The sequence below is a fragment of the Lemur catta genome, chromosome 19, assembly GCF_020740605.2.
Source record: "Lemur catta isolate mLemCat1 chromosome 19, mLemCat1.pri, whole genome shotgun sequence".
Lineage (NCBI taxonomy): Eukaryota > Metazoa > Chordata > Mammalia > Primates > Lemuridae > Lemur > Lemur catta.
The window spans coordinates 25045083-25066851 of record NC_059146.1 but is presented as its reverse complement, the minus strand read 5'-3'; the positions used below and the strand labels follow the sequence as shown (position 1 = coordinate 25066851).

Genomic DNA, 21769 nt, shown 5'->3' with positions numbered 1-21769 from the left:
CCTCGTGCTGTGTCTGTCCTGTTGTCTGCAGAGATGTCTCCTCCCACGTTTGTGAGGGGAAGTCCCTGGGGTGTAGCCTTTGTTTTTCTTGCCCCTGGTGGGCTGTGTGGGCTTTTTCCTTTCCTTAGGAAGCCGTTCTCTTTCATCGCCCTCATGTAATTTTCGGTTTGGAGCGGGGAGAAGAGGCTTATCAACAACAGGGCCTTTGAAGGTCAGACAGTATGAAGGACTTCTTAGTGTTTTATGTGCTTGGGGCAGAGGACAAGTGTCTTTCTGGAGAGAAGCAGTTGTCTCTGTGACATGTTACTTCTCACTGTAACATGCCCTCGTGTTACAGCGTGGGAGACAGGAGGAAGGTGGGATGATTTGGGGGCAAGAACTGAGGTTCTGGGGGTTGCTGTTAGTATAATTAGCATGACAGAGGGTAAATCATCCTGAGATCTCAGTTCGCTGTTATGAGGGAATGATACTTGTCTTCTTTCTGGGGCTAGAGAGATGGAGGTAGACGAGGGTGGTGACACTTCTCTGCCTCTGGAAACCTCAGAGCAAGTTACCAGAGCACTGTGCTGCCTTTGAAGATTAGTACAGCCTCTCTGGCCTGCAATGCGGAGTAACCAAGCCTGAGAAACTCAGGTCTAGCTTCTGGGGAAGGAGTCAGAGGTAGTTGTGTCCATATTCTTTTCTGGAAGACTGAGGCCTGGCCCTGGGCAGGGCCTGGGATCTGGCATGCAGGAAGCGGTTTTCGTGTCCAGCCAACCCCCTTGAGCTGGAGCCTCTCCAGGGAGAGGGAAGCTGAGCCTCTTCTCTCAGACTGGGAGAGGTGACTGTAGACAGTGGAATTTAGGGAGCCAGCACCTCTTTACAGTCAGTAATAGGTGGTGGTTAGGAGCACTGACTTTGGGGCCAGGCTGCCCAAGTTCAAATCCCAGCTCTTTTTCTCATTGCCTGTGTGACTTTGGGCAGGTCACGCCATCTCACTGGTCTTGGAAAATGAAGACAGGGAGAGTGCTTAGAGAGAGGCTCCGAGGAATAAATAAGCTAGTGATCTAAAGCCCTGAGAACGGTGTCACATGTCTCTCCACCACCTCTGTCCCTCAGGACTTTAAAAGCCCCAGCTTGGATCTCAAGGGATATCAAGTCGGCCCAAAGCCCTGGACATCAGTACAAGCTGAGTTAGAGGGAGGGACCTCTCTGTTTGTTCCCACGCCACCCCTTAGAGTTTGCAGCTGTCCCCACCCAGCCCCATTTTTCCTTTTTTTTTTTTTTTTTTTGAGGCAGAGTCTCACTCTGTTGCCCGGGCTAGAGTGAGTGCCGTGGCATCAGCCTAGCTCACAGCAACCTCAAATTCCTGGGCTCAAGCCATCCTCCTGCCTCAGCCTCCGGAGTTGGGACTCCGAGCTGGGACTACAGGCATTGCGCCACCATGCCCGGCTAACTTTTTCTATGCATTTTTAGTTGTCCAGTTAATTTCTTTCTATTTTTTAGTAGAGACGAGGTCTTGCTCTTGCTCTTGCTCTTGCTCTTGCTCAGGCTGGTCTCGAACTCCTGACTTCGAGCGATCCACCCGCCTTGGCCTCCCAGAGTGCTAGGATTACAGGCGTGAGCCACTGCGCCTGGGCCCCATTTTTCCTAATCGTTCTTTTCTTTGTTTCTGTATCTCTTTTCTCTTTTTTCTTTCTGTGTTTGTCTCTCTGCATCTCAGTGTTTGTGTGTGTGTCCCTGCGTCTGTCCCTGACGTCCCTCAGTGTTCTCTGTCTCTTCCACCATCTGTCTCACCTCTATGCTCGCTTGCTTTTCTCTTCCACACTTCTCTCTCCCATCTTGCCTGACATCTCCCAAGTTGCTCTCCCTTTCCTGTCCCCAATGCCGCCCACTTGTGTCCCCACCCCTTTCCCTACCCCCCGCCCCAGTCTCAGCCTCCCTGCCCTTCCCCTATCTCCTTCTCTTCCTTTTCCTCCTCCTGTTTCTCTGTCTCTCTTTTGGTCTCCATCTTTTAATCTTTCATTTAACAAATATTTTTTGAACACCTATTGTGCACTGGGGTTATTTTAATAAAAACACCAGGGACATGGCAGTGAACGAAACAGGCAAACATTTCTGCCCTCAACGGGACTACATGTTAGTGGGGTAACAGACAAGACATATAGTTAACAACTTGAATATATGGTATGTCAGTTAGTTATAAGCACAAAGAAGAAAAATGAAGCAGGGTCAAGTGTAGGGAGTGATGGAAAAGCTGGTTTCTGGCTAGATGCTTGAGGCAGGTGAGGATAGGGCAGTGGGAACAGGAAGTGCAAAGGCCCTGAGGCTTGTTCAGGGACCGGTAAAGAGGCCACTGTGGCTAGAGCAAGACGAGTGAGGGGGCAGGGGGCGAGTGGGAGGAGGAGATGAGGGGAGAGATAATGGCACTTTGGTCAGGGCTTCATGGGCCATGGTGTGGACTTGGGTGTTGGCTGGGGAGGAGGGAGAAGTGGTTGGTCAACATGTATAGTGGTAAAATGCACATAGTGTAAAAGTTCCCATTTTAATCAATGTAAAGCGCACAGTTCGGTGGCATTAAGTACAGTTACAGTGCTTTGCAGTCATCACCACCAGCCATCTCCAGAATGTCTTCATCTGCCCAAAGTGAGACCCCATACCCACTGAGCACTAACTCTTCCCTCGGCCGCTGGCAGCCACAGTCTGCTTCCTGTCCATGGGAACTTGCCTATTCCGGACATTTCACATAAAAGGAATCATAGATTATAGAGCTTTTTGTGTACGGCTTCTTTGACTCAGCATTGTGTTTTCAGGCTCCATCCATGCTATAGCCTGTATCGGTGCTTCACCGCTTTCTGTGGCTGAGGAACATTCCATCGGATGTGTATACCACGTTTTGTTTATCTGTTCACTATCTGATGGACTTTTGGGTTGCTTCCACCTTCTGGTTGTTGTATATAGTGCTGCTATGAACATTTGTGGACAAGATTGTGTTTGAACGCCTGTTTTTAATTCTTATGGGTACCCAGGAGTGGAATTGCTGAGTTCTTTGATAACTTGTGTTTAATTTATTGAGGAATCACCAAAAACAATATATATTTTGAAGATACACCCGACGGATTGGCTGTGGGGTGTGAGAGAGGGTCACCTGGGGGGATGGGGGAGACCCTTGCTGGGTGCATCGAGAGACTGGGGAGCATCAAGTTTAGGGTGTTCAGTGCCTTCTCCTTTTCAGGTCTCCCCGTCTCCTGCAGACTCACTGTGTTTTCTCCCCCATGCTTCTATGTCTCTCTTCTCTCCCACCTCCAGTTCTAAATTATATTGGTTAAAAGGGACATGCCCCTCTGCAGCCTCTCACTGTCTTCCCGCCTTTAACAGTCCAGGGGAAACTTGAAGAGATCCATGCCTGCCCTTCATGGATTTTCAGATTTCAAAAAGGTTCCAAAAATTCTCTTGTAACTTCACTTCTCTGCCTCAGTCTCCTTATCCATAAAAATGGATAACAACAGTCCCAGCTTTCAGGGGGATTGTGAAAACTCAAGGCAAGGCCTGTATCTACCTTTAGCTCAGGGCTGGGAATAGAGCCCCGAAGATGGTAGTGATTCCTTGGTGTCACTTTGAGCGCAGCCCTGTGGGGGGCAGTGCTGGGGACATGGGGTGACCATGACAACCTTGGTCCGGCCCTCATGGGTTTCACATTTCAGTGGAGGACAGATTTGTCCCCAGACGTTGATCCAGAATGGGTGGGGCTGGAATGAGGGAGTTCAGTGGGCTGAGGGAGCCCAGAGGCAGGGGTCAGGGAGGGCTTCCTGGGGGAGGCTCCTTAATCATATTCTTTGAGTTGTTCTTTCAATCCAGGTAGCTTGACTTGGGGGCGGGCAGAGGGTAATACATGAATCAGGAAGGGTTTGGTTACAAGTAACAGACATGCCCAACTCTACCTGGCTTAGACAACAGGAAACTCTATTGGCTCACGTACCCAGAATGGGCAGAAGATGGGCAGGCTTTGATAGAGCAACCAGACCTCATTCCAAGCGCTTCATTTATCTAACTCTTGTGACTAGATTATGAGGCAAGTAATTATTATCATCTCCCATCTACCAATTTGGAAACCGAAGCTCAGAGAGGTGGCGCAAACGAGTGGCAGAACAAAGACTTGAGGGTTGGGCAGTCTGATCCCAGATCCTCTGCTCTTAACCTCTATCTGGTGTCAGTGGGGACTTCGTTATGATAGTTCGGGTACTGTGGAAAGCAGATGGTAAGACCGGATTAGATGTGCAAAAAATTTGTTGAGGAAAACACTTGTGACAGTTAAAAGGGAAGGAGGGAGAGTGTGTGTGGCAGGGAGAACCTTCGGAAATGGCACGGGCGTGGGAAGGAGGGACTGTGTGGACGAGCCTCAGGCTGCAACACAGTGCTGAGAAAGCCTGGCGGGGATGTTTACGAGTGGGGCCCTGAGCACCTGAGTCCGCGGCGGGCAGCAATGGCTGCACTGACAAGCACCCGTGTTCTGTCACTGGCTGAGAGCAGCCCAAGGGAGGCATGGGTGGCCTTGGCACCCACGCCATGGGGCTGCCAGACAGCTGTGATCAGGGCCACAGGATCTCTTTAAAGGACAGCTGAACAGGTCCCCAGCATGGGGATCTAAACTGTTTCCAGTCCTTTCTGTGTGCAGAGTGGGCCTCATCGCAAGCTGCTTCCCCTCAAGGCAGCAGGCCAAGCGCCCAGAGATTCGGAAACCTGAGAGCGGCTGTGAGATAAAGAGGCCTGAAACCTACCGGTGACCAAAAGGGCTTTCCTTCAATCTGATTGGATCAACGTGGGTCACATGACAAGCTCGGAAACAATGCCTGTACCAGGAGACTGTCAGGTGTTGGTTGGTTAAGGCTTAGGTTCCTGAACCACTCACAGGCAAGTGAAGGCGGGATTACTATGAAGCTTTGGACCAATCAGGACCCAGCGGGACCCTGGATCTGGCAGCCCGTGGACATCCCAGTTTGGCAGCCCAACTGCAAGGGCCGGGGCTGCCGATAGAGGGCGCTCTAGGACCACCGTTTCCCTGGATCCTACCCCCAGCCCTACCCCCACCCCCGCTTATCCCCCACCCCCAAACCTGAAATGGAAAATTTACAATTAAAGCAGGGGTATATGTGGATGTAAACGTAAGGAGCCTGCTAATCAAATCTCGTGTCCAAAATTCCGCATTCCCAAAATCTCTGACCACGAAAAATTCTTTTGGGGGTAATTTTGCTCCAGTCTCACATGGTGGCAAATCAAATAATATGAGCTATTTATACTCTTTATTTATCTCCTTTACTGTGAATATTCACATACTTTGCTGCAAAAATATTAACACGTCTGATGGGGGGGTGCCTGCCATAGGCCTCTGAGATCCATAAATTACATAATATACGGCATTTGCTTAGAATCACCTTTCTAAAATTGGAACGATTCTTTTTCGTTTTTTGACTAGTCAAGTGCAGTAGTGGGAAGGGGAAAAGAGTGGCACAAGGAGTTCAATCTGCGACTGACTGTGAACAGTCACTTGAGATAACTCACTGCCTTCTGACCAGCCTAACACTGGAGCAATTCTGAGTTCTGAAATACATCTGTCCGCAGGGACTGCAGCTAAGGGATTGTGGACTTGTCATTTGGCCCGTTGCCAAACCTAGATTCATCTTAATTATTTGTTCAACATTTATTTAATGGCTTTGGGAAAAAAACCAATTTTCCATTACAGTTTTTTAAAAAATAGACAATGACATTGATTTACTAAGTTCGCTTTGTTAATGACATGCTCTTTTTAGTGTTGTGTATGTGAAAGTGTGTCTGTGTGTTTGTATGAGTGTGTCCGTGTGTGAGAGTGTGTTTCTGTGTGACAGTATTTCTGAGTGCATACGTGGGTCTTAGTTTGTGTGTGTGTGTGTTTCTGTGTGTGTCCGTGTGACTGTGTGTATGAAAATGTGTACGCATGTCTAGTTGAGTCTGTGTGTGATTGTGTGTACATGTGAGTGTTACACTGTGTGTGTGTGTGTGAATGTGCATGAGTGGAGGCATGGTGCAGGTTTAAAGTTTTGTGGGGGATTTTGTTTTGTTTTGTGTTTTGGTGACAGGGTCTTGCTCTGTTGCCCCCGCTATAGTGCAGTGGTGTCGTCATAGCTCACAGCAACCTCAAACTCCCCGGCTCAAGCGATCCTCCTGCCTCAGCCTCCCGAGTAACTGGGATTACAGGCGCGCACGACCATGCCCAGCTAATTTTTCTACTTTTTAGTAGAGACGAGGCAGAGACGGGAGTGTCTCCTTCTTGCTCAGGCTGGTCTTGAACTCCTGAGCTCAAGCGTTCCTTCTGCCTCAGCTTTCCAAAGTGCTAGGATTACAGGCGTGAGCCACCGCGCGGGGCTGGTTTAAAGTTTATATGCTCAAAGAAAGTCTTCATTTCAGCAACCATCTGCACCTCTACTTGGGAATTTCAGCGAACTGTACAAAATGACTTATTAGAGAGATTTTGTGCTGTCAAGCAATACCTTTATTGCCACTAGAGGTCGCCCGTCTACTCCTGAGGAAACTGACCTACGTTTTTGCATTTAATTCCTGGGAGTTTGCAAACTCTTCCAGAGATGGTGGGTGGGGGATAGGGGTTGGGGGTTGGGGAATTGGGAGCGGGTGGAAGTAGGTGGATGAGAGGTGCAGGAGTGGAGGGTAGCAGGGTAGCTTAGCCGCTGCCTTCAGACTTACCCAACTGTACATAAAGCAGTGGTCCTCAAACTCTTGGTCATAGGATTCTTTCATGTTCTTGCAAATTATTGAGGTCCCCAAAGAGTTTTATTTTATTTGTTTATTTATTTTTTGGAAACAAGGTCTCGCTTTGTCACCCAGGCTGGAGTGCAGTGGCTTGATCGTAGCTCACTGTAAACTCGATCCTCCCAACTTGGCCTCCCAAAGTGCTGGGATTACAAGCGTGAGCCACCAGTCACGGCCAGGTCCAAAGAGTTTGTTTTTAATGTGGGTTGTAGCTATCAATATTTAGGTATTAAATTAAGACAGATACATTTTTTAAAATTATCAATTCATTAAAAATAATCATAATAAATCCATTGCATTTTTTGGTGATTTTAAAGATTGTGCTAAAATATATATAACATAAAGTCTATCATTTTAACCATTTAAAAACAATTTTTTATATAGAACACTTCATGAGTTTGCATGTCATCCTTGTGTAGGGGCCATGCTAATCTCTGTATCGTTCCAATTGTAGAATATTTGCTACCAAAGTGAGCACTAACCATTTTTAAGTGTACAATTCAGTGACATTAGTGCATGCACATGGCTGTGCAATCGTCACCACCATCCAGCTCCAGAACTTTCTCACCTTCCCAAATTGAAATCTTCAATCCGTTAAACATCAACTCTCCATTTCCCCTTCCCCCAAGCCCCTGAGAACCTCTAGTCTACTTTCTGTCTCTGTGAATTTGCTTATTTTAGGTACTTCATGTAAGTGGAATCATACAGTATTTATTTTGTGTCTGGTGCATTTCACTTAGCATAATGTTTTCAAGGTTCATCCATGTTGTAGTGTATGTCAGAATTTCCTTCCTCTGAATGTTTGCTACGAGATTGTTATACATATACAGAGGAGAGGTGACACATCACCAGTGGAGTGAGGCCATTAAAAGTGTACATGCTTCCTCCACCTCTCTCTCCTAATGCACCAACATCTTTTTATTTTTTATTTTTTTTTATTTTAGACTTCTGGTTTGACTAAACCACCATCTTAAAGGCCACGTGTTCCTGAAGGCATAGCTACATGGTGGAGAAGGCTGCAGGACCTGCACCCAGCTTTACATAAGTGATAAACAAGTCTTTACTTTTATTTTAAGTCTTTGAGACTTGTGGACTTGTTTGTTATAGCCGCTAACATTAAGGACTCTAAGTAATGTGTATTAAACAATTTAGCCTGGTTGCCTACTGGGGCTAAAAGACAATAAATTCAACAAGAGAGAGGCCTTGCTTAGGCCAGTGAAGCATGCCATGAACTCAACTGTCCACACTTGATGCACTATTGAAAAAATTCAGCAGTGGATGAGGGGATTGCTGCTTTAAAGAAAGAAGTATAACTCCTAGTATCAGCTTGCTACTGTTGTGTAACAAATGACCCTAAAACTCAGTGGCTTAAAACAATGAAGTATTTTTTATGAGTCTGTATGTGGGGTGGGGGTTGGCTGAATTAGTTGGGCTCAATTGGCTGTGGCTCTGCTTCTTGTATCTCTCATTGCCTTCTGGGACCAGTGGGCTAGACTGCACATGTCCCTCTTATGATTACGAGAGAAGTAAGAGAATGCAAGTGAAAGTGAGCAATGCCCCCTGAGGCCTGGGCTCAGAATTGGTAACACTTTACTTCTTTCTCTTTCTATTGGGCAAAGCTAGTCACATGGCCAAGCGGTGTCAAGGATTGGGAAGAGGTACCACCCACAAAGGGAGGGCCCTGCAGAATTACATGGCAAGGGTGTGGATACAGGGAGGGGTGAAGAGCTGGGGCCAATAATGTCACCTACCCTAAACCCCATATGGAGCAGTTCCACCATCTAGGTTACTGTCCTATCATAACGGTGCACAAAGGTACATGTACAAGGATGCTCATTGCTTCGTGCTTTTTCTCTCTTCTTTGTTGTTGAGATTGTTTACCAGAATGTATTTATGAATCACTTGACTAATTTGTAAAAGGAGAAATGCCCTGTTAATTGCTAGATATTCAGTTTCTCTTTAACTCCAATAATGCAAAAAGAATAGCAGGAAAATCAAACTCCTGCTGAGAGGATGCTATTCGCAGTTATAGGAGATGTCTGGTGAAAGACTTGGATATGGGCTGCTCAGATTCCCACTGGGGGTTGCCATGGCTTGAATGTTTGTCCCTCCAAAACTCATCTTGAAAGTCGGTTGCCACTGCGGTGGTTCGGGAGGTGGGACATTGGGAGGTGGTGGGGACATGAGGGCTCTGCCCCCATGGGTGAGATTAATACCATTATAAAAGTGCAAGTTTGGCCCTCTCTGGCCCCTCTGCCCTTCCACTGTGGCGATGTAAAGATGAAGCCTTCCTCCCCTCCAGAGCATGCAGTGATCAAAGAGCCATCTTGTTTTTTTTTTTTATTCTAGAACAGAGAAGCACTCATCCCTCAGATAAGAGAAAGGTAGATACACATCTTGACGTGGAAATGTCTGTCCTGGGTAAGGTAATAAAATGATTGTGTCTTCTCCTTCCTGCTGGAACAGTCACTCTGTTTCCCCCTTCGGGGTTGACCGTGACATGAACACACAGCTGATCCACGTCTAACTGAATTATTTAGGATATAGATTCAATTGCTGTCTTGGAGACTCAAAGTAACAGTGGCTTAAACAAGATAAAGCTTTGTGTCTCCCTCACCTCACATCTCAGTGGAAGCAAGATGGCAGGATGGTGGCTGCATATGATTAGAGCCCCGCCTACCTTCTGTCGCGTTGCTGTCTGTCTGTAGGGGAATGCTTTCATCTACGTGGTCCAAGACGTTTCATGGATGCAACCAGATACCAGCCAATATGAAGGGGAAGAGTGAACCCACTCAGAAGTTGTTAACATCATTTCTGCTCACATTATATTGGTCCTACATGCTTCAATGGCCACACCTACTTGCAAAAGAGGACGGAAGATGTAATCTTTGGTTGGGTGCCCGTGTGTTTAGCTGGATGAAGGGGAAAATGGAGACTTATGGACCATTATTAATATCTCTCCATCCCCAAGTGGGGTTTGGTGCTCTTGGATTGTTTGAACTGATAGTGGGATTCCATACTATTAGAGCCCGAACAGGGTCCCCTGTCCACCGCCCAGTGAAGGCGGATATACTGAGACAGCAGGGTTTGCAGCAGAGAAAGAGTTCTATTTTGCAAGGTGCCAGGCAAGGAGATGGGAGTAATTTCACAAATCTATCTCCCCAAGAATTTGAGAGAAAGGGATTTTAAAGATAGTTTGGGGACAAAGGGCTAGGGAATTGGGTCTGCTGATTGGCTGGGAATGAACTCATAGAGTTGGGAAGCAGAGATTGTCTTCTCAGTTGGGAGATTTCCTGGGTAGGGGCGTCTCAAGGCTGTCGGATCCGTTTCCACACCTGTCCATAGGTCGATTGGCATCAGTGGGTACCCCCTCCGTCCCCCAGAATGCAGAGTCTGAAAAATACCCCAAAGACCCAGTTTTGGGTACAAGTCCTGGGATTTGTGACAGCAATGTTATCCGTACATGTAGTGAGGGAGTCACAAGCCTTGTGCCTGTCAGGGAGGATGGTGTCATTAAGGAGTGACCAGTTACAGCGGCAAGGAAGTTAGGGAACAATGACTGGTTAATTCTGGCTATATCTATTCTTTTATAAAAATCAGACTTTGATTACTATTAATATTTATACCTTGTGGCTCTACATTATTTTAATATGGATTGTTTCAATATGAATACCACTGAGTCTCGAAATTGATGGGGAGTGATGTGGCAGCAAAAGTCTTTTGAGTGGCCTCTCTTCCTTGTGTCCTGATTGGTAGTTGAAAGAATCTAAGTAAAAATCTGGCTCAGCGTTGGGGGCCAACTTTTCTAATTTTGGCATGGTTGCAAGTCATCACCCCTGGAGGGTGCCGGGGCGGGCAGTTGGGATGATGTTAAAGGAGAATGGAAGCTTCTGCAGCAGAGAACTGGCTGATCGTAGAAATCAGATAGGATTGCAGAATGCAGAAGTAAAGGTTATTGAGCATTGAGTGAGCGTGTCACCAAACTGTCCCGCTGTCATCCTGTGTACATAAGCTGTCTATAGAGAGTATACTTTCTCATCTCCCTCCCCCCAGGCCAAGTCTGATATTAGTTAGTGTGGGTAAGTGTAGAAGCTGTAACAGATACATCTCAAAGTCTCTGTGGTATAACATAACAGGATAGAGCCGATGCTAATGCTCCCGGTTGGCAGGGGACCTTCCATGTAGTGACTCAGGGACCCAGGATCTTCCATCATGGCTCTTGCATCTCATGGGGCCATGGTGGTCTCCACTAGATCCTCTGTATTCAGGTATCAGAAGGGGAAGGTGTCATGTGGGGGAGATTCACAGGAGGTTTCTAATGGATGAGCCTGGAAGTGGCATATATTACTTCTATTCACGTTCCATTGCATGGAACTCAGTCACATGGCCACACAGAACCGAAAGGAAGGCTGGGAAATGTAGTCCAGGTGGTGCCCAGGAGGCAGAGGAAACAGGTTTAGATGAACACATAGCAATTTGGCTCTGCCAAACCCTTTCCTTCCACTCTATGGTGCATCCAAACTGGCCTAACCAGTTTTACAAACGCCCTACCTATTACCCAATGGACTCCTTTGAACCCTTATATTGCTTTGTTTCTGGGAGTTTTTTGGTGTCATTGATCTTTCCTTTTGCCTTGACATTCTTCTGCTAGTGTCTAAGGTCCATTGTGATTTTCTCTTCCCCTCCAAGCTCTTTCCTTCTGATTATGATTGATTCCCTGAGAACACACAAGATTATGCCTCTGCCCACTGACCAGCTGAATAATAAGTTTTTCTTATTATAATAATAGCTTCCAATTATAATAATAGCTTCCAATAACTGAACATAACCACGTGCCTCACACCACCACTACTCCTATCCCTCCAGCCGTGCGATCTCACTCGATGTGACAACCACCCCATGGCGTAGGCTTCAATATACCCATTTTAAGAGTGAAGAAACTGAGTCTCAGCGAGGTGAAATAAATTGCCTAAAGGTCATGCAGCTCATAGGTAGAATCTGAAGCAGGCATTCTGGCCCCAGAATCTGTACTTTCAGATTTTTGAAAAAACATTTTACTTTTATTTTCCAGTTTCTGAAGCAAAAGAAAGAAAGAAAAAGAAAGAAAGAAAGAAAGAAAGAAAGAAAGAAAGAAAGAAAGAAAGAAAGAAAGAAAGAAAGAAAAGAAATTAAAATTCACAGCACAGTAAACCCAGTTTTTTGTTATCTAACATTTTATCAAGCCTGACATTTGGAAAAAATAAGATGACTCAATGTAGGTGTTTTAAAACTTCCTCTTTTAGAACATTTTTCTTTAGAGAGAAAATGGCCCACACATATGTCCATATACTCATGTCCTCTAATGAGCTGTCTTCTTTTATTATTTTAGTGTCTGGTATGACTGACATATTACTGCCTCTCTTTTGAGAGGATTGAATGATTATAGCTGGAGTCACCAACTTCACCACTGAGGAATAAAATTCAACTTTGTTCAGCTAAAATACATGATCATCCATCACATAAAATTCAATGCAATGTGCAGTTTAGAAAACAAAATTTTGGCAATAATTGAGGATACGTTCTAACTGTGGAGGAACATTCTAGAACAGCATTGTCCAACAGAAACAAATACAAGCTACTTAGGTAATTTAAAATTTTAGTAGCTGCATTAAACAAACAAAAAGAAAAGGATGAGGCCAGGCATAGTGGGGTGTACCTGTATCCCAGCTACTCAGGAGCCTCAGGTGGGAGGATTGCTTAAGCACAGGAGTTCAAGGCCAGCCTGGGCAACATAGCAAGACCCTGTCTCTAAAAAAAACAAAAAACAAACAAACAAAAGAAAAGTGTGAAATTAATTTCAATAATATGTTTTATTTAATTCACTATATTTAAAATACTATCTTTTAAATAGGTAATCAATAAACAATTATTAAGGAGATATTTTGAATTTCTTTTTAAACTAAGTGTTTGAAATTCAGGGTGTATTTTATACTCACAGCCGATTTCAATTTGGAAAAGCCATATTAGCCATTAATGTGACACTTGAAATGTGGCTAATGGCTGTCACATTGGACATCACGGAACTAGAAACTGCCTGGAAATGTTTGGGAAAGTAATTAGCCTGTGCTGTTGGGTTTTTCCATCTCAGAGAGAGAGAGAAATGGCTGAGGTTGCATGGCAGGACCCTGGAAACTCACAACAGCTACAGAAACATTTCTGCTAAATTAATCAAAATGCATTATTGAATTCTCAATTCCTGGAAAGCCAGCTGTCTTGTTCCACATCTGGAACAAGTTAATCTTAAGCAATTAAGAGACTCTGGAAGTGAGAAAAGTTCATTACTGTTAGGTGATATTGTATTTTGGGTAAATGTTTACTGAGTATGATATGCATACAGAAAAGTGCTCACATCATGAAACTGACTCAATAAATTTTCACAAGCTGAGCACTCCTGTGTAATCAGCACCCACATCAAGAAACAGAACTTGAACAACCCCCAGAAGTTCGCTTTGTCCTCTCTTCCAGGCTGTCCCCTACCAATGATAACCACTAACCTAACTTCTTTGTGTGTGTGTGTGTGTGTGTGTGTGTGTGTGTGTGTGTTCCAATAAAACTTTATTTGCAAAACAGGCAGTGGGCTGGATTGGGCACATGGGTGACCTCTGATTGATAGTTTAGGGCTGATGGTAGAAGATGGTACAGAACTGAGCTTACCAGTAGCACTGAGGGTGATAAAATTCTGAAGTAATAGAAGCCAGGCAGTGGCATTTAAAAATCAGAAGCAAAGTGAATGCAATTATCCAATAGGGCCTGGCTTGCAGAGAGGTTTGGAGATGGTTAATAAAAAAACCACGTACCGAAGGGCAAGGTGGATGGGGAGCCTACAAGGGTTTTGCTCAATTTATACAATCAAGAGAAATCAAAGATAGATCTTCAAGAGACTAGGAGCAGCTGCCCTAATATACAATCATGGTGCCCTGCCCATTTAAAAAATTATTATGGGTACTTAATAATTGTATATCTTTGTAGGGTACATGTGATGTTTTGAAACAGGCATACAATGTGAATTCATCAAATCAGGGTAATTGGCGTATCCATCACTGCAGGCATTTATCATTTCTTTGTGATCACTAACCTGACTTCTGACGCCATTGATTAATTTTGCTTGTGTTTGTACTTCATAAATGGGATCATGCAGTGTAGACTACTTTTGAATAACTGGTTTCTGTTGCCCAACATAATGTTTGTGAAATTGGTCCATGTTTTGTGTTTAAGTGTAGATCATTCATTCTCATTGTATAATATTCTACTGCGTGATATATCCATTTATCCATTCTGTTGTTAATGGATATTTGGGCAGCTTCCAGTTTCTGGTTATTACAAATGAATTCTGTGAATTATAAACTATGCTGTGAACATTCAGTACATGTCTTTTGGTGCCCACAGATGGGAGGTCTTCAGAAAGTTCACGGAAAATGCATACTATGAAAAAAACCATGCAAGGATTTAAAAAATGTTTTGCACCAAAAAAAAAAAAAAAAACCAAAAACTCATACTAACTTGTTATAAGACGTCTGAACAGGATCTAGTTGGAGGCATTAAGAAGGATAAGGCATCAGTTTGAAAAGTGTCCCTATCAGAGCAACATGAATTCTGCTAAAATTGAAGCAAGAACAAACATCAAATTGATGGTGAAGCCTGCATGGAAGAATGGTGAAATCATTGATGCTTTACAAAAAATTTATGGGGACAGTGCCCCAAAGAAATCAGCAGCTTACAAATGTATGACTCATTTTAAGAAGAGATGAAATGATATTGAAGATGAAGCTTGCAGCAGCAGATCATCCACATCAATTTGCAAGGAAAAAATTAATCTTGGTGCCCTAATTGAAGAGGATTGAAAACAGCAGAAACAATAGCCAACACTATAGGCATCTCCATTGGTTCAGCTCACACAATTCTGACTGCAAAGTTAGAAGTTGAGCAAACTTTCCACTCATTGGGTGCCAAAACCATTGCTCCTAGGTCAGCTGCAGACAAGAGCAGAGCTTCCAATGGAAATGTTAAACAAGGGAGATCAAGATCCTGAAGCACTTCTTCGAAGAATTGTAACAGGAGACAAATCATGCCTTTCCCAGTATGATCCAGAAGACAAAGCACAATCAAAGCCATGGCTACCAAGAGGCGGACGTGTCCAGTCAAAGCAAAAGTGGACCAGTCAAGAGCAAAGGTCATGGCAACAGTTTTAGGAGATGCTCAAGGCATTTTGCTTGTTGGCTATCTGGAGGGCCAAAGAACGATCACATCTGCTTATTATGAAACCGTCCATATTAAAATAATGTAGAGCTACAAGGTATAAATAGTAATCAAAGTCTGATTTTTATAAATGTATAGACATAGCCAGAAGTTAACCAGCCATTGTTCCCTAACTTCCTTGCTGCTATAACTGGTCACTGCTTAATGGCACCATCCTCCCTGACAGGCACAAGGCTTGTGACTCCCCCTACTACTTCTATGGATAACATTGCTGTTGTGAGTCCATAGACTTGTGACTCTATAGATAACATTGCTGTTGTGAGTCCTAAGACTAGTCTTTGAATTATTATTCAGACTCTGCATCCTGGGGGCTGGGGGGTACCCACTGATGCCAACCGGACCCATTGACAGGTGTGGAAATGGATCCAACAGCCTTGAGACCCCCCTACCCAGGAACTCTCCCAACTGAGAAGACAATCTCTGCTTCCCAACCCTATGAGTTCATCCTCACCAATCAGCAGACCCAATTCCCTAGCCCTTTGCCCTCAAACTATCTTTAAAAGCCTTTTCTTCCAAATTCTTGGAGAGATGGATTTGAGAAATTACTCTCATCTCCTCGCCTGGTGCCTCGTGAAATAAAACTCTTTCTCTGCTGCAACCCCTGCTGTCTCAGTGTATTTGGCTTCCCTGGGGGTGGGCAAGGGACCCAGTTTGGGCTATAACAATTATGAGAGTGTTTTGAGAAAGTTAGCCAAAGCTTTAGCAGAAAAACACGTGGAAAGCTGCACCACAACAATACTCCTGATCATTCCTCTCATCAAACAAGGGCAATTTTGTGAGGTTTTTTTTTTTTGAGACAGAGTCTCGCTTTGTTGCCCCGGCTAGAGTGCCGTGGCGTCAGCCTAGCTCACAGCAACCTCAAACTCCTGGGCTTAAGCAATCCTCCTGCCTCAGCCTCCCAAGTAGCTGGGACTACAGGCATGCGCACCATGCCCGGCTAATTTTTTCTATATATGTTTTAGTTGTCCATATAATTTCTTTCTACTTTTTTAGTAGCGACGGGGTCTCACTCTTGCTCAAGCTGGTCTCGAACTCCTGAGCTCAAACGATCCACCCACCTCGGCCTCCCAGAGTGCTAGGATTACAGGTGTGAGCCACTGCGCCTGGCCAAGACCCTGTCTCTTAAAAAAAGAAAGAAAGAAAGAAAGAAAGCCCCTGTACGGCCCCCCAAATCTCTGTCTCTGATAGTCTTTCTTGGGAGATCTTTTGGGGCATAGAACCCTTGTTCTGCTCTCCTGGTGACAGTGAATTTTGTCTGAGCTATTTTCTGCTTAAAATTTGCGGCAGGGACTGGGGCACTCTATTTGCCTCCCTGTCCCTGAATCCTGGAGGACACCCCAGACTCACGGGACTCCCAAGACTCATTTTCCCTCATCACCTATGTTCCTTCCTTTAAATACCACAACCTAGGCCACACAGAGACCGTCCCCAAATCAGAAAAATGGCAAAATCAAAGAGAGAGCTGAGGGCGGGGCGTTTCCTGTTGTCTCCCCTTTTTACCTGCTTGGTCACTCTTTGATACCCCCTATCTCTTCCTATCACCCCCCTCCCACCCCGTCACCTCCCATCTCTCGTGACCTCTTTTTCTGGGTCTCTTCTCTGCCCTCCCTCTAAAGACGGCATTCTGATTAATGTCCTCACGAGTATACAGTTTCCCCTAAGCACCTGTCTAGTTGCATGTGTATATTTTGATCAGATTCTTATGCTTTTGTAAGTAATCCATTTTTTTCCTTTCTGGAGTCTTTTGTGATTTTCTCCAGTTCTTGGATATTTTGAAATATTACTAATATTTGTTTGGTTTCGTTATTTCCCCCTGAATCTATCTTGTGCATCATGCAGCAAACATTTCAGTATGAAGGATTGTGTCCTTAGTCCTCAGAAATTGTTAGTTAAATTTTTTTTTTGCATACTGTTTCCTTAGTTACCCTCTCTTTGCCCTTTCTCGGGGAGATTCCACTGGATGGAAGTTGGAACTTTTATTTATATCATTCACACATCTGGATTTTTTTCCTTTCCGTTTCCCTCCCTCTGTCCCTTCCTGATGCTTCAGGGATAGTATTGTCACCTTGCTCGTTCATCTTTCAGCTCTGTCTATTCTGCTATTCTTCACAGTTATTGAGTTCTTCATTTCAATAATTATACTTTTCCTATCCCTTAACTCCAGTTAGGTTCTGCTTCATAACTTCCCCTTCTTGCTTCAGGTTGGCAATATCCTCCCTTATTTCTCTAAGGATACTTATTATGCTTATTTTACACGCCTTGTTAGCTCTACTTCATTGGGTATAGTTTCTCCTAAGCCCAATTGAGATATTTCAGCCTCCTGGGCATGCTGACAATTTCGTGCTTCAGAAAATGTAACAATTCAGTGCTCCTTAAACATAATAGTTTATATATATATATTTTTTGAGTATTGATTTAGAAGTGAAGTAGAGAAACTGGTTTCTATTAATTAAAAAAGAAAAACTATGGGCAAAAAGAGAATTACTACTTCTGGCCAGAGCAGAGATGAGTTTCTGGCAAAAACGATTGTCAAGGGTTGTCCTTGTGTGGTGGACACTGTTGGTGCCCTTCTGCACGACCCTTTGGCCGGCCTAGGTTCACCTGCACCTGGGGCTGGCAGTTTCCAGCCCATGGGCAGCCTCTCAGCCTCTCAACTCAGCACCCACATCTCTGACACTACTGAACCTACCTGGACCCCAGATGCATCCCAAAAGCGTGGGGGAGTTTGATGTCCCGTGGGGCAAGTCTTTCCCAAAGGGGGGTGGGAATTGCTGTGTCAATTCCCCAGCCTCCTCATCCTCCCGTGGGAAGATGCCAAGGCGTGTTCTGCCTGGTTCGTCCAAGGATCTCCCAGCAGGATGGAGCCACAGTTGCCCCTAGCTGTAGCCCACTAATTAACACACTCTTTTATGGCTTTTTTTTTTTTTTTGCGATGGAATCTCTGTCACCTGGGCTAGAGTGCTGTGGCGTCAGCCTAGCTCACAGCAATCTCAAACTCCTGGCTTAAGCAATTCTCCTGCCTTAGTCTCCCGAGTAGCTGGGACTACAGGTGCACACCACCACATCTGGCTAATTTTTCTATTTTTAGTAGAGACGGGGGTCTTGGTCTTGCTCAGCTGGTCTCGAACTCCTGATCTCAAGCGATCCTCCCATCTCGGCCTCCCAGAGTGCTAGGATTACAGGTGTGAGCCACCACACCCGGCCCCTTTATTGGCTTGTCTTTATTCTCTGACTCAGTTCTCTACTAAATCCCTCCTGTTTGCTGGTCACCCCCCAGATAAACTGCCATCACCCAAGTCATTGTCTCAGAATCTGCTTTTGGGGAAACCCAAGCAAAACTGCCATTCTTCTGCAGATCTTGTTCTATTTTCATTTTTGTCATGTGGTATCCACCCCCGCCCCCCGCCCCCGACCTTGTCATCTTCTCGGAGGGCATATTAAACAGTTGAAAGTGAAAGAATAATATAAGTTGCTTATTTCCAAGAAAACCTCTCTGCTTTCATTTCAGATTTTCAGCTGATTGCAAATGCACGCGCCCACGGTCAAACTCAACCATAGAGACAGACCCCCGCTAAAAAAGGCGAGAGCTTAAAACATCTCCACAGGGGGGCGCCGTCTGCACGGTGAGAGCAGGACAGGGACCTTTGGATCAATTTCTCCCAGTGACGTTCTCATGCAGTGTGCCTTAGCCTTTAAGGTGACCAGAGATCACCTGGACATCTTGTTAAAATGCAGGTTCTATAATAATTCAGCAGGGGCGGGGCCTGAGATCTTGCATTTCTAACACACACTGGAGATGCCCAGAGGACTCTTACCAGATCCGGGAACCACATTCTGGGTAGGCAGGGGCTATGGCCTTAAAGTTGGACAACCAAAGAGAATGTCACCCCACCTCACCCTGACTCATTTCTCCTTGTTCCCCAACCCAGTTCAGTTTATGACCTTGTTTTTTTGAGACAGAGTCTCACTCTGTTGCCCGGGCTAGAGTGCCGTGGCGTCAGCCTAGCTCACAGCAACCTCAAACCCCTGGGCTCAAGCGATCCTCCTGCCTCAGCCTCCCGAGTAGCTGGGACTACAGGCATGTGCCACCATGCCTGGATAATTTTTTTCCTCTATACATATTTTTTTAGCTGTCCAAATCATTTCTTTCTATTTTTAGTAGAGACGGGGTCTCACTTTTGCTCAGGCTGGTCTGGAACTCCTGAGCTCAAACAATCCACCCGCCTTGGCCTCCCAGAGTGGTAGGATTACAGGCGTGGGTCACTGCGCCCGGCCCTGCATTGTGTAAATTTTAAGCCCCTCCGGACTACTTTTTTTTTTTTTCCCCTAAGAGAGGGTCTAGCTATGTTGTCCAAGCTGGATTCGAATTCCTGGGCTCAAGCAATCCTCTTGCCTCAGCCTCCCAAGTAGCTGGGACTACAAGCACGCACCACCATGCCCAGTTAATTTTTTCTATTTTTAGTAGAGATGGGGTCTCACTCTTGGTCAGGCTGGTCTCGAACTCCTGACCTTGAGCGATCCTCCCACCTCAGCCCCCCAGAGTGCTAGGATTACAGGTGTGAGCCACCGTGTCCCGCCCTGTAATAGAGTTTTAACAGGACACAGAGTCACCCAGCTAAAACCTGTGCTTTCCAGCCTCCTTTGCAGCTAGGTGTGGCTACATTCCAGCCAACGGGCTGTGAGTGGGAAGCAAGGTGTGACATTTTTGAGTCTTACTTATTGGACATCTCCCTTTTCCCTTCTGTTGGCAGAGAAGGAGAGCTCAAACAGCCAACTTCGATTCAACCCCAAGGTGGAAACCGTGAGTTGAGCATGGTATGTGAGAAAGAAATGAATTTGAATTTAAGGTAAAAGTCAGAAGTGGCTCTCCTTGTGACATCGTGTGTGTGCCCCGGGCTCTGGCAAGGGCACCTCATTATAATTCACATGAAGGCTCCAGGTGGGCTGACGGTGGCTCTGGGGCAGAGCTGTTCTGTTGGAATCCAGTACACGTGTTCTGCTTCCAGCCCATCTAAATTTGGACTCACTGTATTTCCAGCGCTCTGTGGCCACGTGTGTCTGGTGGCAGCACAGGTCTGGATCTTGGAGACAGGGATGAAGGGACACCAGCATAAATCGTAGAGAATGGTGCGGACACACTCTGCCCCGCCATTTCATTTCTGGAGAGTCATCTGCAATAAATGTCTGTGAGTTCCAGGATATACGTGCAAGGGTGCTCGCAACGGTATAACCAGAACACTGGAAACTACCTAAAATTCTACCAAGAGGGAAGTGATTAAATAAATACTTTTCAAACTAACAAAGGATTTATTACACTGTTAACACAGAACAAGGGGTTTAAAATGTATTTACAAAAAACATTCCAAAAAGAGTGGTAAAAGGCCGGGCACGGTGGCTCATGCCTGTAATCCTACCACTCTGGGAGGCCGAGGCAGGAGGATCACTCGAGGTCAGGAGTTCGAGATCAGCCTGAGCAAGAGCGAGACTCCGTCTCTACTAAAAAATAGAAAGAAATTAGCTGGACAGCTAAAAATATATAGAAAAAATTAGCTGGGCATGGTGGTGCATGCCTGTAGTCCCAGCTACTTGGGAGGCCGAGGCAGGAGGATCGCTTGAGCCCAGGAGTTTGAGGTTGCTGTGAGCTAGGATGATGCCACGGCACTCTACCCCAGACAACAGAGCGAGACTCTGTGTCAAAAAAAAAAAAAAAGATAAATAAATAAATAAATAAAAAGAGTGGTAAAGGACATTGTTGGTACAGTTGATGAAGTTTCAGTGAGGGTGCAGATGCCTTATTGTGACCATTATACTGTGGTGGTGACAAAGAATAGCCTTGCCCTTAAGAGATACACAGTGAAAAATTTAGGGTAAAGGGACATGACATTTCCAACTTTCAATGATTCAGGGGAAAATACAAGTAGATACATGATACAGACATAGATACACACCTCCTCCACTGGTTTCCTAGGGCTTGCCAGCCCCTGCAATTGTGTGAAATATTTAAGATATTTTTTATAATCTCTCTATCTCTGATTGGTTCTGTTTCTCTGGAAAACCCTGATTTCTAACCCCCGCCCCCGCACGCCCAAATACACAGGCGAAGCGTAGTAACGCGCGTCATCAAGTGGTAGCAACGAGCCAGTCTGGACAAGAGAATGCAGCAATTGCTTTCACTATACCTGCAAGGTCTCTGATTTTGACATTCTATCAACACAAAAAGTTACAAAAAATTATTCTGAGAAAGGGTTCGTAGCTTCATCAAAGGTCCAGGGCACAGAAAATGTTGAGAACCCATGATTTAAGGCGGGATGCAGCTTTGGTCCAAAGTCCTAAAAGTCAAGTGGACGTAGCCTGGCCTCCTGAGCCTCCCCGCTCAAGCGCCCCCTAGAGGTCAAGGTCAGAACAACACCATATTCCTATGACGCCCCCAAATCCCACAAATTGACCTTCAAAATCCTGCTGAGTAATGTATACATGGCTTCATTAAGCGGAACTAAAACTTGCTGAACATCGCATCACGCACCTGCGTGTCCATCTCCCACTACAAACACCACATTTGTGAAATTCTGGGTAAATACACTCCAGACTGAATTCAGAAGAGTGGTGAGTAGGGACTTTTCAGCATTAGTCTTTTCCTTCTTTCTTTTTTTTTTCTTCCTTTTTTTCTTTCTCTTCTTTCTTTCTTTCTTTCTTT

The 21769-nt window shown here is 45.2% G+C and overlaps 1 non-coding gene across 1 annotated transcript; it reads right to left on the bottom strand.

Moving 5' to 3' along the window:
* Positions 1–7154: 7154 nt before the first annotated feature.
* On the bottom strand, positions 7155–7258 carry LOC123624873. Its single transcript, XR_006730239.1, has one exon. It is a non-coding gene; the product is annotated as a U6 spliceosomal RNA (small nuclear RNA).
* Positions 7259–21769: the final 14511 nt, after the last annotated feature.